We start from the raw sequence: 12,014 nt of genomic DNA, 5'->3' as shown, positions 1-12,014 counted from the left end.
TGAAAATATATGTCTGCATAGAAACCTGTACACAAATGCTTGTAGCAGTATTATTTGTGAGGTTTGTTTGTTTGTTTGTTTGTTTGTTTTTGAAACGGAGTCTCCCTCTGTCACCCAGGCTGGAGTGCAGTGGCACAATCTTGTCTTACTGCAACCTCCATCTCCTGGGTTCAAGCGATTCTCCTGCCTCAGCCTCCTGAGTAGCTGGAATTACAGGTGGGTGCCACCACACCCGGCTAATTTTTGTATTTTTAGTAGAGACGGGGTTTTGCCATGTTGCCCAGGCTGGTCTCAAACTCCTGACCTCAAGTGATCTGCCTGCCTCGGCCTCCCAAAGTGCTGGGTTTACAGGCATGAGCCACTGTGCCTGGCCTTATTTGTAATAGCAAAAAAACTGAAAATAACCAAAATATCCATCAACAGATGAATGAATAGAGAAAGTCTGGCACATCCATACCATGGAATACTACTCAGCAATAAAAAGGAATGAGTCCTGAAGCACACAGCAACTTGTATGCACTTCAAGGGCATTATGGGAGTGAAAAAAGCCAGGCCCTAAAGGTCACGTACTATATGTCAATAGGTAAATGGTTAAACTGTGGTACATCCATACCATCAGATACTACTCAGCAACCAAAAATAAACTATTGATAAATGCAACAACTTGGATGAGTCTCAGGATCATAATGCTGAATGAAAAAAGCCAATTTTACAATACAGTGTAGTACATAATTGCATTTATACAATATTCTGGAAATGACAAAATTACAGAGATAGAAAAAAGATGATTGGTTGGCAGGGATTAGAGATAGTTGTGGGGGAAGTGGAGTGTGTAACTATAACGAGGAAGCAGAAAGAAGATATTTGCGGTGATGGAATAGTGTTGTATCTTGATAGTGGAGGTTACATGAATCTATATATATGATAAAATGACACAGAGCAATACATAACACAAAAATGTAAACTTCCTGTTTTGTATTGTAGTATAATTGTGTAAGATCCATCCATTAGAGCAAAATGGGTGAACATGGGACCTCTCTGAGCTATGTTTGCAACTTCCTGTGAATCTATACTTTCAAAATAAAATGCCTTAAAATGTAAGTCAAATCATATCACTCCTAGCTCAAAATACTGAAGATTCCTCACTTATTCGGAGTAAATGTCCCAAATCCTTAGTTTGCCAGGACTTATCTGTCACCTGTGTCACCTCTCTGACCTCCCTGTCTTCAACTCTCCCCTTCACTCCCTCTACTCTAGCCATATTGGCCTCCTTGCTGTTCCTTGAAAGTGCTAAGCAAGCCGGGCGCGGTGGCTCACGCCTGTAATCCCAGCACTTTGGGAGGCCAAGGCGGGCGGATCACGAGGTCAGGAGATCGAGACCATCCTGGCTAACATGGTGAAACCCCGTCTCTACTAAAAAATACAAAAAACTAGCCGGGCGAGGTGGCGGGCGCCTGTAGTCCCAGTTACTTGGGAGGCTGAGGCAGGAGAATGGCGTGAACCCGGGAGGCGGAGCTTGCAGTGAGCTGAGATCCGGCCACTGCACTCCAGCCTGGACCAGAGAGCGAGACTCCGTCTCAAAAAAAAAAAAAAAAAAAAAAGAAAGTGCTAAGCATTCTCCTGCCTTAGGCTCCTGCGCTAGCTGGACATTTATGACCCTTTAGTTCTGGAGATTTTTTTTTTTTTAATTATTGAATTATTGATCACTTCTTTCCACCTGTTTTCTCCTGTTCTTTGTGGATCCCTATTATTTGGATGCTACATACTCTGGTGCAGTACCTCTTATTTCTCCCCTTCCCCTTTCCCTTCCCCTCCCTTTTCTTTTCTCTTTTTTTGAGATGGAGTCTCCCTCTATTGCCCAGGCTGGAGTGCAGTGACACAATCTCGGCTCACTTCAAGCTCCGCCTCCTGAGTTCAAGGGATTCTCCTGCCTCAGCCTCCCAAGTAGCTGGGATTACAGGTGCCTGCCACCATGCCCGACTAGTTTTTTTGTATTTTTAGTAGAGATGGAGTTTCACCATATTGGCCAGGCTGGCCTCCTGACCTCGTGATCCACAAGCCTCATCCTCCCAAAGTGATGGGATTACAGATGTGAGCCACTGCGCCAGCAAAAGCCTATAGTACCCAGTAATTCCAGGTGGTTTCCCATCCCAACTACCAGCCAGGCCCGACCCTGCTTAGCTTCACAAGATCGGCATGTTCTGGGAGGTATGGCCATAGACACCAGCCACCTCACCTCTTTTCTATCCGTCTATCTATGTATCTCTCTGTATCTATCATGTGTATCTACTTACTAATTCATTATTTGGCTTTACTTTCTGGGAGATTTCTCCAAACATATGAGTATCATTCAACACTTCTAACAAGTTTTTCATTCATTTATATATATATACATATACAGAGAGAGAGAGAGAGAGAGTCACTCTGGTGCCCAGGCGGCATGATCACAGCTCACTGAAGCCTTGAACTCCGGGGCTGAAGCAGTCCTCCCAGATCAGCCACCTGAATAGCTAGGAATACAGGTGTGAACTATCATGCCTGGCAAATTTTTTCCTTTTTTTTTTTTTTTTGTAGAGACAGGGTCTTGTCATGTTGCCCAGGCTGGTCTCGAACTCCTGGGTTCAAGGGACCCTCCCACCTCGGTCTCTCAACATGCTGGAATTACAAGCATGAGCCACCGTGCTGGGCCTTGATAATATACTTTAATTTCCAAGAACACATTTTCTGTTTAAAAAGTAGTATCTTAAGCGGGGCATGGTGACTCACGCCTGTAATCCTAGCACTTTGGGAGGCCGAGGCCGGTGAATCACCTGAGATCAGGAGTTCAAGACCAGCCTGGCCAACATGGCAAAACCCCTTCTCTACTAAATACAAAAATTAGCTGGGCATGGTGGTGGGTGCCTGTAGTCCCAGCTACTCGGGATGTTGAGGAGCCGAGATCATGCCACTTAACTCCAGCCTGGGCTAAAGAGCAAAACTCCGTCTCAAAAAAAAAAAAAAAAAAAAAAGCAAATCAAATAAAAACAAAAAAATAGTATCTTGCTCTGGTTTTATGGACATATTATTTTGTCTTACTTCTAAGGCAGGGGTCCCCAACCCCTGGGTGCTGCACCAGTACCGATCTGTGGCCCGTCAGGAACTGGGCTGCACAGCATGAGGTGAGCAGTGGGCAAGTGAACATATTACCGCCTGAGCTCCGCCTCATCTCAGATCAGCGAAGGCATTAGATTCTCTTAGGAGTGGAACCCTTCTGTGAACTGCACATGTGAGGAATCTAGGTTGCGTGCTCCTTACGAGAATCTAACTAATGCCTGATGATCTGAGGTGGAACAATTTCATCCCGAAACCATCCCCCCACCTCCTCCTTGGTCGGTGGAAAAATTGTCTTCCACGAAATCGGTCCCTGGTGCCAAAAAGGTTGGGGATTGCTCTCTGAGGAATGGTTAATGGCTTTTTAAAAAGGCTTCCTATTACTGCGTAGTTTCTTTCTAGTTTCTTCCTGTCCCTCTCTATCTTTCATGTTAGAAACTTTCCTCAGATGTCTGATAATCTGTTTGATTATGATCACTTAACTCCATTTTGCAATATGGGATTCTTAACCTCAATTATGCCTGGAGTCCCCCATTCCAGAGCTCCTCCATTTTATCCCCTCCTAACAATGATCCTTGAATCTTCTTCCGGGGCGCAGGAGATAAATCACCCAGTTAACAGAGTGAGGAGAGTATCTGGAAATCTAAGTGTTTCTTAAACAGACTTTCATGCAACCTTTCTGTTTTTAACCCTTCTTTCATGTCCACTTGCAGAAGTACCAAAAGTATCCCAATGGCCTTTTTTTGCAGAAATAAAAAAGCACATCCTAAAATTTATATTGCAAGGCCCTCAAAATGGCTGAAACAATCTTGAAAAAGATGGAAATGGGAGGACTCGCACTTTCCTATTTTAAGACATAATACAAATCCCAGCTACTCGGGAGGCTGAGGCAAGAGAATCGCTGGAACCTGGGAGGCGGAGGGGGCAGTGAGCCAAGATCACACCACTACACTCCAGCCTGGGTGACAGAATGAGATTCTGTCTCAAAAAAAAAAAAAAAAAAAAGTAGATTGGGAAGCTGAGACGGGATCACCTGCAGTCAGGAGTTTGAGACCAGCCTGGCCAACATGGCAAAACCCTGTCTCTACTAAAAATACAAAAATTAGCTGGGCTTGGTGGTCTGCTCCTATAATCCCAGCTGCTCAGGAGGCTGAGGCAGGAGAACCCGGGAGGCAGAGTTTATGTTGAGCTGAGATGGAGCCACTGTACTCCAGCCTGGGCAACACAGCGAGACTCCATCTCAAAAAATAAAAATAAATAAAAAATAAATAAATAAAAACTATTAGAAGAAAACATAAGAATAAGTCTTCATGACCTTGGATTTGGTAATCCACAAGCACAAGCATCAAAAGAAAAAAATAGATAAATTGGACTTTATCAAAATTAAAAGGTTTTGTGCATCAAAGGACACTATGAGGGAAGTTAAAAGACAACATGTAGAGAAAATATTTGCAAATCATATATCTGATAAGGTTCTAATATCAACGATACATAAAGAACTTTTTTTTAACTTGACAACAAAAAAGTCAAACAACACAATCAAAACATGGGCAAAGGACTTGAATAGACATTTTTCCAAGGAAGATTTTTAAAATGACCAGCAAACACATGAAAAAATTCTGAACATTGTTAGTTATTAGAGAAATGCAAAGCAAAGCCATAATGATATGCCATTTCACACGCAGTAGGATGGCTACAATAAAAAATAAAACAAAAACCAAAAACAAAACCCAGAAAATAACTACTGTTGGCAAAGATGCGGGGAAATCAGAACCTTGTACATTGCTGGTGGGAAAGTAGTGTGGTGCAGCTACTGTGGAAAACAGGTTGGCAGTTCCCCCAAAACGTTAAACATACAATTACCATATGACCAGACAATTCCACTCTACAGTATATACCCCCTAAAATTAAAAACAGGTACTCAAACAAACGCTGGTACATGAATGCTATTAGCAGCACTATTCACAATGGCCAAATAGCTTTCTTTTCTGAGATGGAGTCTTGCTCTGTCGCCCACGCTGGAGTGCAGTGGTGTGATCTTGGCTCACTGCAACCCCTGCCTCCTGGGTTCAAGCGGGCACGTCTGGCTAATTTTTTGTATCTTTATTAGAGACAGGGTTTCGCCGTGTTGGCCAGGCTGGTCTCAAACTCCTGACCTCAAGTGATCTTCCCGCCTTGGCCTCCCAAAGTGCTGGGATTACAGGTGTGAGCCACCACTCCCAGCTGGCCAAATATCTTTTAACAGATGAATGGGTTTAAAAAGTGGTATATTTCTATAATAGAATATTATTTCATCACAAAAAGATACTTCATGCTTAATGAATACTTAATGATATGATAATGAATACTTAATGATATACTTAATGAATACTTACATGAATGATATATGATATGATTGAATAATGATATGATACTAAATGAATACTTAATAATACAAAGTACTTCATATTTTATGAAATCTTCATGTTCATGAAGATATGAAGTACTAACCTTCCACCACTAAATACATAACCTATCTCCATTGGCCCCAAGCTTCTCTCCTTGCCTCCTATTATCCAAGTATCACCTCACTTAGTATCCTTCCTGCATAATCAGCATCGTGCTGTGTGGATTATGCCCTTGTGTCGCTGTATTTACAACCTTACCATCTCTGCTGGATTCATCTCATGAGTTGTTTTTTTTTTTTTTTTTTTTGAGATGGAGTTTTGTTCTTGTTGCCCAGGCTGGAGTGCAATAGCGTGGTCTCGGCTCACTGCAACCTCCACCTCCTGAGTTCAAATGATTCTCTTGCCTCAGCCTCCCAAGTAGCTGGGATTACAGGCACCCGCCACCACGCCTGGCTAAATTTTTTGTATTTTTATTTTAGTAGAGATGGGGTTTCACCATGTTGGCCAGGCTGGTCTCAAACTTCTGGCCTAAAGTGTTCTGCCCATCTCAGCCTCCCAAAGTGCTGGAATTACAGGCGTTAGCCACCGCACCTGGCCTCATTTCATGAGTATTAAAACACATTTACTTTTTTTATGTGTCCTACGTGACACTGTCCTCATCTTCTAACATTCATACACTTCTCAACCCACTTCAGTGTGGTTTGGCCATCCAGTAGTCTTAAAAGTGCTTTTGAAAAGGTCACGGATAACCAACAAGTTACTAAACTCAATGGCCACTTTTTAAACCTCATCTTATTGATCCGCATCAGCATTTGAACACACAGTTGGTTATTCCCATTTTGAACATGTCACCCTAATTCGATTGAAAACATATTTCTACCATTTTACTGGAAATGTTTACTAGAGCCAATCATTAACTGTGAAAACTCTTCAGAAATTTCCCTAATATTCTTCTTTTTTCATCTTCTGGTTTAATGTCTAGTCTTTCTCCTAAGCAATCTTACATGCAATGATGCAGTTAAGAACTACCTGTGTGATGATGAAAAAAATGTTCATTATGAGAAATTTAATGCAGAAGCCACTAAAACTGCCTGCAATTAGGAAAATAATAAATGGTATATTTTCTTCTTGAACAAAATGACAACCTTTCAAAAGAAGAACACCTTTTCCCTCTTTTTCCTGTCTTCCTGCCTTGGACTTGGATGTGTTGAACAGTATTTGTGATCATGAGGAAAAGGCCAAGAAAATTATGGAGATGTCAGCATTGACATTTTAAATCACTGAACCAATTCTAACAACCAACTTCATCTAGACTTTTTTCATAAAGCTTGAAGCCCCATTTGTTTAAGCTCCCCCTGTTTGGGTGTCCTGTTGGTATGTCTCTTGGTACCTGCTGGCGAAAGGATTACTGACATTTATTCAAATGCATCACAATGAACATAAACGGACTCATGATCCTCTCCACGAACCTTGATTCTCTTCCAGTCTCTCCCATCTCAGTAAACTGTACAACATCCACCCACTCGCCTACGTGAAAAACACATGAGTTTCCTTGGACTGCTCTCCCTGCACATACACATCGCAACATTCCATTACCACACATTGTCAATTCTGTCTTTTCACCATCTCTCAAATCTGTCCAGATCTGCTGCCCCTACTCCAATCCAAGTCACCAGTCGTCGCCTGGACTATTGAAAAATAGTCCTGGCCACATCTCCTCTGGCCCATCTCTGATACATTCTCCAAAAGCAGCGGTAGTAATGTTTTACAGAAAACCTTTCTGATCGTGTCTGTCCTCTTGCTTAAAGTTCTCTAATGGCTTCCCATGTAAGTGGTCATTAAGTTCAAACTCTTTACAGGGCTCGTAAGACCTTACGTGATGTCAGCCCTACCTACCTCTCTAGCTTCCGGTCAACTTCGGTCCTCCTCAATCTCTACGCTAGCAATACTGACTTTCTTTTATTTTCTCAACCACTTAAACTCCTTTAAGTTCCTTATTTTGTCAGCCTGGTATACTTTTCTCCCAATCTTTGACTCAGTAACTCTTCCTCATCACTCAGGTCGCAGCTTAAACAGCATGTTCTCAGTAAGTCTTCCACGGAGTCCTGCAACTAGGTCAGATCCTTCACTGAATCCCACTACGGCACCATGTTCACTTTAAGCTCACGGAACTTCTAATTACTGACTGTTTTTCTGCTGGACTGTAAGCTCCGGAGCACAGGCACCATGTCTGTCTTGAAACAAAGCCCCTCATCTTCCCATCACCAAAGTGTTAAATCTGCATTACTTCTAATCCAACTTCTCCCTCCGCTTACAAGGGAGAAAATATTTCTCCTCTGATCCCTTCACGTGCACTTGGATTTCCATCCCGCCTCAAGTACTCTGAGCCTTTGACTCTCTGCTTCCAAATACAGTTTTCAGAATCATTCATTTCTTCCTCCCCTCAACATCATTAACGTAAGTATTTAAGTATATTCTAGTAGATCTCATTTTAAAAACCCAAAACGCTGATTACATCAACACACACTAAAAAAAGAACAAGAAAAGAAAGCCACAGATGAAAACCAAACTCTACCTCTTCCTTTTGCTACTGTAATATTTTTCTACTCTAGACAATTTCACACTAAAGAGATGAGCAAATTTTTTCACATTTAGAAAACAATGAGTGATGCCAGGCGCGGTGGCTCACCTCTGTAATCCCACCACTTTGGGAAGCCGAGGTGGACGGATCACCTGAGGTCAGGAGTTTGAGGCCAACCTGGCCAACGTGGCAAAACCCTGTCTCTACTAAACATACAAAAATTGGCCAGGTGTGGTGGTGCGCACCTGTAATTCCAGCTACTCAGGGGACTGAGACAGGAAAATCGCTTGAACCTGGGAGGCGGAGATTGCAGTGAGTCCGGATCAGGCCACCGCACCACTCCAGCCTGGGCAACAGAGTAAGACTCCATCCAAAAAAAAGAAGAAAAGAAAGAAAACACTGGGAGTTAATGAGAATGTGGAGCAAAGGCATAATCACTTGAGAGAGTAGAATTTAGATAAGTATTTAGAAATTTTAAGTCAAATCAAAGATGCCAGTAATCTAGGTCCAAGGATTCCACTTTTAGGTGTATATGAGAACATTTTTCAATTGCCGGCCATGACACTATAGGGGACGTGTTGTGGAGTTACTTTAGTGGGTGTGACAACATTAAACAAGTGAACCGAGCTGGGCACGGTGGCTCACGCCTATAATCCCAGCACTTTGGGAGGCCGAGGCGGGTGGACTACGAGGTCAGGAGATCAAGATCATCCTGGCTAACACAGCGAAACCCCGTCTCTACTAAAGAATACAAAAATTAGCCGGGCATAGTGGCGAGTGCCTATAGTCCCAGCTACTCGGGAGGATGAGGCAGGAGAATGGCATGAACCCACGAGGTGAAGATTGCAGTGAGCCGAGATTGCGCCACTGCACTCCAGCCTGGGTGACAGAGCGAGACTCTATCTCAAAAAAGAAAAAAAAAAAAAAAAAAAAAACAAGTGAACCAGAAGAAAATAGAATAGAAAATATCCGATTGCATTGCATGCAGTTAGGGTGAGTATTGTTTTATGAAAATGTCATTTCACTGACATATACGTGTGTGCTTATATGCATGTGGGTAGGCAAGCTTGTGTTCTCCAGGGCACAACACAAAATACGTTTCTTCCTGGGGTTTCTGTCAGAAAAGCTTGCAAAACTCTCTTCTAGGAACTCTCTTGAATATGTGCCAAAGAAGTCTGTCTGTACTAGAGTATTCACTGCACTATGGATCAAAACACCAGGAAAGAGCCTGCTTTCCCAGACAGTCCTGTGTATTTCACTTAATTATTAGGAGCCTCTTCACAGTCCATTTCCACATGGCTCCTGCATGTCCTGCAGAGCCCTTCTGTAAGCCAGGCTACCAAGTTTTCTCCCCAATCACCAAGTTATGAGAAACTCTCAATGAACCCATGTGTGTGGGTTGAAGAACAGGTGGCAGCATGGGGAGGAATAAAAGCCCAATTTGGTATATATCATTTCCCTTTGGGGATGGGGTTGTACTGGTTACGCTAGACTTTATGGCTTGGTGGATTAGTCAACACCCAGTTCATGATGGACAGCGCAGGTAACATGACCAATTTGGTTTCTCATGGCCAGTCTACCAGGGTCGGTAGCGAGCTAGGAACAGTCTCTCAAAAAAAACCAATAGTTACTTGCTGATGAAGGCATGGATTTGCTCCAATCACAGGGTTTACTGACATGTTTCTGTCAACAGGGATTACTTCCAACTCCATAAGGTGTCATGACCTGTTACAGACATTTCAAGCACCTTTCGGATCCCTTGGGTCATAAGGGCTTGGTGGCAGATCTGGGTGAACTGTAGCCTGGGACAATGGGAGAGCCTTCATTTACCCTGGACCCCACTGAATACTGGCTGTTTTTCTTGTTACCTACAAAATGGGTTGGAGCAGGGCGCACAAACATGGCAAATTTTATCTTCAACATCCAGATTGGCCCGCCAAGCATTGTGCCTCATTACTGGTAGGGGATGAAAACGGAAGCCACTTGGCCTCCACATTTGGGGAAATATCTTGACATGCCTCAAGTCACTGGACCCCTCCCAATTTCGCAGAGGTGGCAGGCTTCTGTGATTTCAAAGAATTGAACTCAAAGTCTTTGGACCCTAATAAGTCTTTCCAAAGTATCTAGAGTACCCGTATTTTCTCTTCCCTAGGTCCTATCAGCATGATGTCATCAACAGGGCAGACTAGAGTAATTCCCAGTGGAGGGTGGTGTGGTTAAAATCTCCAAAAACTAAACTAGAGCTCAGACTTGGAAAAAATTATATATCTCTTTACATGACAGTAAGTGTATAGAATTTTCTATGCTAAGGAAAGCAAGGTGCTTTTGGTGTTCTGTGCTTGCTGGAATGTAGAAAATAATATTGATTTACCCCATTAAGGAGGTCACATCTGGGACAGTAACTGCAATCAGCAGTCACCACCTGATTATATTAATGATAATCCACATTTACACCCCAAGGTCCATTCATCTCTCGTGCTGGCCAGAATTGGCATGGGAATGAGATATAAATGACTATTTCTGTGTCTTTTACTATTTTCTGGGTGGCATGCTTTTCCTGATATTTCCATGGGCATGTGATATTTCTATGGATTTCGTATCTTGGTAGGAAGTAGGGGTGGGGGAAAATCCAGTAATTTCTTAGCCTTCTATAGCATAATAGCTCTTACTCCGTGGTGGGTTACAGAGGCAACGTGGAGATTCTTCCAGCTTCTGAATAAGTGTGTGTGCATGTGCGCATGCACCTGAGGGCACGTGTTCCACAAATACTTGCAAGAACTAGAGAAACAGCCATGAGATGAACTTTGTTCAAGATTTCATCCATCATCTGACCCTGATAAGCCTCCCTCTGACTGATGGACCATGGTGGCATTCTGCATTCCAAGCCTTTAGTATTAGCTTAGAGTCAATACCGAATAATGACTACCTGTTTGGGTGTTTCCCTTTTCTGCAGTGCCTATGTACCTAACTAACTGGCTGCAAGTCCCTTGGAGAAATACCAGAACGAAGGTTCACATTATACATTGACATTTGCTCCATGACTTTCTCTTCATTTGAGGGCCTCTGGGTCTATAAACTGACTCAAGTCAGGGACAGAAATTCAGTGGATGGTGGTTCAAATGACTTTTCAGTCAACAGACTTCCAGAGTCTTTTAAATTGCTGTATTGACACAGATAAAATATGCCGGTTTGCAATGGGTTTTATTTCAGTTTCTTTGCTTACCATTTGTTCCCTCTTCTCAATTCTTCTGGGCACAATCTTCTTTCTCTTGAAGCACCTGTGTAAAAGTTCTCTCAGCCCATGCTTGTCTGAAAATATCTCTGTGTTTCTCTCACTCTTGAATGATAGGGTAGCTGGGTGTATAATTCCAGACTGCTTCCTGACTTCTATTATTCCTTGCAAAGTCTTCAGTCAGTCCAATTTCCATTCCATGATGGTAATGTGCATTGCCTCCCTGCCTGATTTGTCTTTGGTGTTTTCTGGTTTTACTATGATGTGCTTAGTTATAGATTTCTTTCTTCAAAAATCCTGCTCAAAACTTTTGCTCCCTGAATCTGAGTATTCATGTCTCTCAGCAAATCTGATATATTCTCAGCCATTAAGCTTTTAAATATTCTCTCTAGACTCTTCTCCTGGAACATCAATTAGGTGTATGTTGGTCTCTCCTCCATGTCTCTTAACCTCTCTTAGTACCCATCTTTATACTCCCTTGTGCTGTATTCTGGATAATTCTGTCAGATCTATCTTCCATATAATTATGTCTCTCTTCAGTTTAATGTTCTGTTTAACTTGTATATTAGGTGTTTGTTTTCAATGACTATATTGTCCAGTTCTAGAAGCTTTCTTTGACTCTTTTCACACCTGTCTTTTAAAAATACCATCTTGCTCTTTCTTTTTACTTTTGCATATATTCTTTCATGTCTCTTACTTAAACATACTATCTCTTAGTTTCTGT

This window comes from Macaca fascicularis, chromosome X (genome assembly GCF_037993035.2).
Source record: "Macaca fascicularis isolate 582-1 chromosome X, T2T-MFA8v1.1".
Classification (NCBI taxonomy): Eukaryota; Metazoa; Chordata; class Mammalia; order Primates; family Cercopithecidae; genus Macaca; species Macaca fascicularis.
This window is presented reverse-complemented; position numbering follows the sequence as displayed.